Source organism: Desmodus rotundus, chromosome 8 (genome assembly GCF_022682495.2).
Source record: "Desmodus rotundus isolate HL8 chromosome 8, HLdesRot8A.1, whole genome shotgun sequence".
Taxonomy (NCBI): domain Eukaryota; kingdom Metazoa; phylum Chordata; class Mammalia; order Chiroptera; family Phyllostomidae; genus Desmodus; species Desmodus rotundus.
The window spans coordinates 134,128,536-134,134,553 of NC_071394.1; positions in this window are offsets into that span (position 1 = coordinate 134,128,536).

The window sequence follows — 6,018 nt, forward strand, 5'->3', positions numbered from 1 at the left end:
CTCCGCGGCTGCAGACCTCTGGAAACTTGCTCTGCTAGCGAGAGGCTGGGGTCTTGAAAATAATAAAAGTAAAAAGGGGAGAGAGAAGAAAGACCACCTGGGAACTGGAACACCTTTCTCCTTAGTCCCCAAAGTGCCTGCTCTCTGGCTTTTTGAAGTTGCAAAAATGCCGGTCAGGCCTGTTCTTTGAGGGTTTTTTTTCTCTCCAAATGTGTGCCCCCATCTGGGGACCCATGTCATCCCCCAGGGCAGAGAGCAAAGGTGCCCTGATTTCCCCACTTCCAGCCTGCTTCCTGCCGCCCTCCTACCGGGACCTGCCTGCCTGCCACGCCTGGAACTCCCATGGATGTGAGTAAGTGCCCCACTCTGTACACTCACCTACCGTGGGAAAGGAGCTTCCTGCAACAAAATACCCCATTTTGATTTTTTAAATCACCAAGAAAAAAGTGAGGCTCGCAGAGAACAGCCAGCTTTCCCAGAGCCACACAGGACACAGTGTTCAACTGTTGCAAGAGCTTTGTGTGATGTTTCGCACCCTGTAGATGTGGGAGACTGGGACAGAACTGGGGCCCTGCTCTGTCTCCACATCTAGCAACAGCGTTGTGAGCTGTTAATGGGGTGTGGGGTCCGGGGGACCCTGGGAAGGGGGGACCTCCCCTGGAGGGAAGGGGCGGTTCCTTCTGCAGAGCGGCCCCTGGGCAGACGGGTCCAGGGACAGGCCACGGCACCCGCTCATCAGCGAGGAGTTCTAGTGAGCAGCAACATTTCTGGTCTCGGATTCCCGACTGGAGCGGAGGGCGGGCATGTCTGAGTTTCTAGGGTGGACGGTGCGAGGTCTGTGTTGCAGGAGTGGGTGCGTGTGCACACGTGTGTCCTTGCACACGGGAGAGGCTGCGTTGCATTAATTCGCCGAGCGAATGCGCGATCAGTAGCTACTCACGAGCAGCGTGAATGTGTTTCCGGGTGACAGGATCGTGCAGACACAAGAATAACTCCCGGAGTGACTGTTCCCTCTGTCCCGATAGAACCTAGCGCACTCTCCTCGCCACAGGGAATGAAAGCGGTGAGGAGGCTGACCCTGGAGAAGGACCCGCCTCCAGTGACTCTTACCGTCCAGGCCACAGTGAGAACATCTGTGAGCACAGGGTCCTGTTTGCACCCAAGTGACGCCCGGCAGGGCCCATGTCCCCGGCCACCTCCCCCCAGTGCTGTAGTCTAGGGTCCATTGTGTTCCCCCGGGACCACCCATCTTGACATCTCAGGAGCGGTGCCCACCCAGGAAAGGGCAACGACTTTGGACTCTGCCTCTGGGTCCCCAAGGGCTAACTAATGTCCCCAGGGCCACGTGGCATGACGTGAAACCACTTTAAGAGCACCGTTCGGTACTTGCTCTCCCAGGTGTAATGTGCCGCCTGGCACAACTCCTCTGGGGCTCATCGGCTGCAAGCAGACTTTTAAGAAATATGAGTTTAACAATGTATTGATCACGTTGAAGATGCGATTCAGGGATTTTAGGGTAAAAGAAAGAGAAGCACACTGTCTTGTTGAGAAGCTTCTGGCCTAAGCCGCTCGTCTATTCCCAGGACATCTGCACTTTGCAGGGGTGTGCATATGCAAATAGACTAAATGCACAGAGCTGAGCAAGTGCGTCTCTGCTCTGCAAACCGCTTCCCTCCACGCCGTCTGACGTCGACTCCCCGACGTCCCGGCCAGCGCGGCGTGTTTGGCACAGCATTGTTCCCGATGCCTCTGTCGTCTCCTGGGGACCTGCCTTTCAAACAACTAATGTGCATTTTCTAACAAATGCCAATGATGGACGGCTTCACTCTCCCCGCGAACTTCTCATCCCTGGGGCGCTCCGCGAGCTCTGTGACTGCTTCCAAGATATCCATTACGAGATGAATAGCAATTACTTGTAATAGGGGAGAGGGGAGGCAAAGGGCGTTTTTATTGGTTCTGGGAGGATTTAACTGCCTTGACACAGCATTTGCTGAAATTCCCCATCACCCCCTGGGCTGTGATGAACGGCCACTTCCAACAGCCCTGTCCCAGGAGGGTCCCGGGTACAACATACCCTGAGGTCTTGCTTGCCACACAGCGAAGTTGGTCCCCATTCATTCTCGCCTGTTAACTTCACTGAGTTTATTGAACAGCAAACACTTTATTCGCTCCCAATTCAAGTCCAAATAAAGGGTGTGTTTGCTTCCCTGTCTTCTGGGGCTGATCTGCCTCCACGGTGCGCTCCCCCTCCCATCAGCTTGGGGAGAACAGGCCCTCAGCAGCCCCATCACCCCACGAGGACCGATCGCCCCTTTGCAGGCCCGCACCCCGCTCCTGCCAGCATCCCCACGGCCTCCCCGCTGCGATCTGCGTTCTAGGGCAGACCTGGGCGGGACACGCGACCACCAGACTGTGTGTGACTAGTGATTGCCCACTTCTGAGCTGGAGTGCTGAATTTCTAGGACACATTCAGTAGTGTCCTCTCTCCCCTGTGGACCTGTCCTTTGAAGGTCGGACACCAAGACAGCAACTCCGGCTAAGTGACAGGAACAGGCATCACGTCGGAGAGCTCAGAGTGGGTCTTAGCAGAAAGTAGCCTTGGGGGCCACCCCCGGGGCCACCTCACACAGTAACGGGCCCCCTTCCCAGGTGAGAACCAAGTCTTCTCGGTTCCTTTGCTGTTCTTCACATTCCATGATTTCAGCTCTACTGTTGACCTTCAAAGAATCTCTGCAGACAAGGGAAAGGAGTAGTTCCACCTACACTGAGACAGGACTCACTCCCCTGACTCGGAGCTGAGCGCCATTGGCAGCAGCCACTGGAGACCAGCTTGGCGAAGGGTGAAGCGACGTGCGTGCTGGCAGCTGCTTCCCTGTGCACTTGTGGCGTCTTCTCATACGGGTGGGCCAACCGGTTTACCAAACGTTCGTTTCCTGTTCTCCGTCAAGGACTAGAATGCAAGACATTTGGGTGGGAGGAGATTCCAAGAAACGCTGGAGGGGCAGGGGGTCGCTCAGACAGAGAAAGGCTGGTGAGCCGTATGCCACAGGGACCCCGTCTGTCCGGGCACCGGACAGTGTTCGGGTTTCCCTCTGAAGGTGGGGCTCCCGTTGGCCACCATCTGTCTGTCCGCCGCTGACTGTGGCTACTTCTGGGGGCAGTGACTCTCAGGCAGTTCTGGTGTGTCCCCCGTGGGCGAAGGCCTGTCTCCTCAGCCAGAAAGCCCGCAGAGGTCGCTGGGGCTTCACAGTATTAGTATCAGCCACCGGGCTGTGAATCCTGGCGTGGGTCCGGGGGGAGACCGGCTGAGTGTGCGGACGGCTTCCGTGACCACCATTAAACCCCCTGCTGCCTGTTGGCCCAACGGTTACACATTAGCCTTGAAATACAGTCTGTGCCTTTCCTAACGATTGGGCTTCAGCGGAGATTTTTATTACTAGAATACCAAGATTATTACTACTAATCAATCTTCCTGCTTTGCAATTGGCTTTTTCATTAAGTAAAGGGAAGATGGACGGGGCAGGACTTTTTTTCTTTTTTTTTTACTGGATAAGTCCCACTAAAAATTGAGGTTGGCCTTGCCAACCAGCTTTTCAACTCTGCATTCAGGAAACACAGCTCTGCCTCCACATGCCCATATGTATACGAGAGTACATTCAAAAGGGTTTATTATCTAATATCGGAAATGAGAAAAAGGTTAAAAAAAAAGAAAGAATTTGTTTTTATACAAATGAATGTTGCCTAATGTACATCATTTCCAGAAGCATGACCTGGGACTTTAAATCAAATCCGTGACTAGTGCTAAATACACAGAAAGTGACATCTAAACCCATTCAGGTGCCCCTGGCCCTCCCGTTAGCCTGCACATGTCCCGGCAGGTGTCACACGGATGTTGTACCCCGAACTTGCTGGACTTGAGAGAGGCTCCGCACGCTCGCACAACAGTGGGGACGTCAGAATCGTTTCACCTTCACGTATTTACAGGAACTTGGTGAATACGGGTGAGAGGGTGTTATTCACAATTTACAGATGCAGAAAGGGACAGCGCAGGAAGTCAGGTGACTCACTGGAGGTCCCTAAAGTAGGAAAGCCGGGGCCCCAAACCAGCCCAGACCTTTCCCAGCTGCGCCTGTTCGCAGGCAGACAGCACAGTTATGGCCCCTCGTTCACTGGGACCCTTCGGTTTGACTGACAACATGAACCCCTGCGTGGTCTGGGGATGGGGGCTGCCTGGGTTCTGTCTTCGGGACCCTCCCAGGCACACGGCGGGGGGGCCTCTGGCTGGCGCCTTCAGAGTGCATGTGAGTTTAGGGGCGCAGAGCCCAGCTCTGCGTGTCATCTCTGAAGTCGCACGCTGCTCGTCTCTCAGGGTTGATACTACTCTGTAGCTTTCCTTTCAAACAAGTCCATTTCCCCTGAGTGGTTCCCGGGAACAGCGGAGCCGCATTAGCATTCTAATATCCTTCCCGGAATGGGAGCCACTTGTCTCACGTGCATCCATTTACATAAATACTGAAGACAAAACCAGCCCAGTGAAAGCAGGCACATACCCGGTTGTCCCAACCCTGAAATAAGTGTTAGGTGAGAGCGGAAATGAAAAATCTTCCTTTCTAAATTAGCTTTATGGAGCTTAATGGCTCTCAGAGCACTTGAAATACACAAAGTCCGATATCTTTCGGTTTACAATGTGAATATGTTTGGGTTGCTACAGGGAAAATTAGGAGTTCTGATGGTGCCATTTGTTTGACCAAGAACTTTCGGAGCAAGCGGGCGCCGTGAGTGTGGAGCTCAGTGGTCACGCGTGAGTCTGCGGGAGCCAGTTGACGACATTCAGAAGGAAACCGAATTCAGCGAGTGGCTAGTGACTTTGTCTCCCTGAATCCAATGGCTGACATCTTCCTTCTGAACCCCACGCTCCCGTCCCTGGAGGCCCCTGAAGGACTGGCCTTTGTCTGCACACCTGAGTTGGGGCGCAGCATCTGCCTCCGATTTTCTGTGACTCCAGGAATGCACGCGGCTTATTGGATGCCAGTTCTTTGACTGATGGATGGCGGCGTGGGAGGCAGAGGGCACGGGGACCTGCGGATCCCCCGGAGAACACATCACAGAGACTTCCCAGATGACCAGGGGCCATGCTCCCGCTGTCCCTGAGTTAGGGGGGACCACGGGGTGGCCTCACATGACACCCTGGGCCCTAGAGGTCTCGCCGTGTGGGAATTAGTTTGATACACTGAGCAGTATGTGCCACAATGTCGGAAGCACGTTTACAGCGCCCATGTAACGCGGAGGGCTGCGGTCTGAAAAACTGTATTCTGACAGGAAAGAGAGAGAGAGGTTTCAAAAGGACGAGGTACAGACTCAGGTAAGGCTGCAGGTCTGCCATTGCACTCATAAGTGGAGAAAGCCGGTGCCAGGCACGAGCTGGAAGTAGCAAAAGGGAGGCCAGGTGAGGACATCTGGCTGGGACACCCTTAGCTCAGGACCCTTCTTGTATACAGCCATCCCATTCCCTGCGACCAAACCCTGGACCTCCAGCCCTGCCAGGGTCGCTCAGTCGATTTTAAAGACACACCTTTGCCCGTGTCTGTCACGGGTGTCTTTGCTTGAGCTGTTTCTGTGACGTGTACATGCACACCCACGCAGAACTCAATGGTTGCTCCAGGTCCTGAAGTTTCCCATACTGAGAACACCCTTCAACCTTTGCCTTAGCCTGTGGCAGGCCCTAAAAAGTTCTGGAAAAACAGAAAAGACCCTCAAGTTGCGTGTTAGGCTGCCTTTCCCAGTGGACAAGAATTCAATCAACAAAACATATTTAATGCGGAGATTACTTGATATCAAAGTAACAGATTAAAAGGAGAAAAATTTGATCGATCTATGATTTCTGTTTACAAGACATGAAGCTGGTTTATTGACTTGAGAGATGTCCCCTGGGTGCGCCTGCCGAGTCGGTGATTGGTCAGCGTCACCCAGCCCCGCAGCCCTCATTGGATCTCACGATTATGGGGGAATTAAATACCG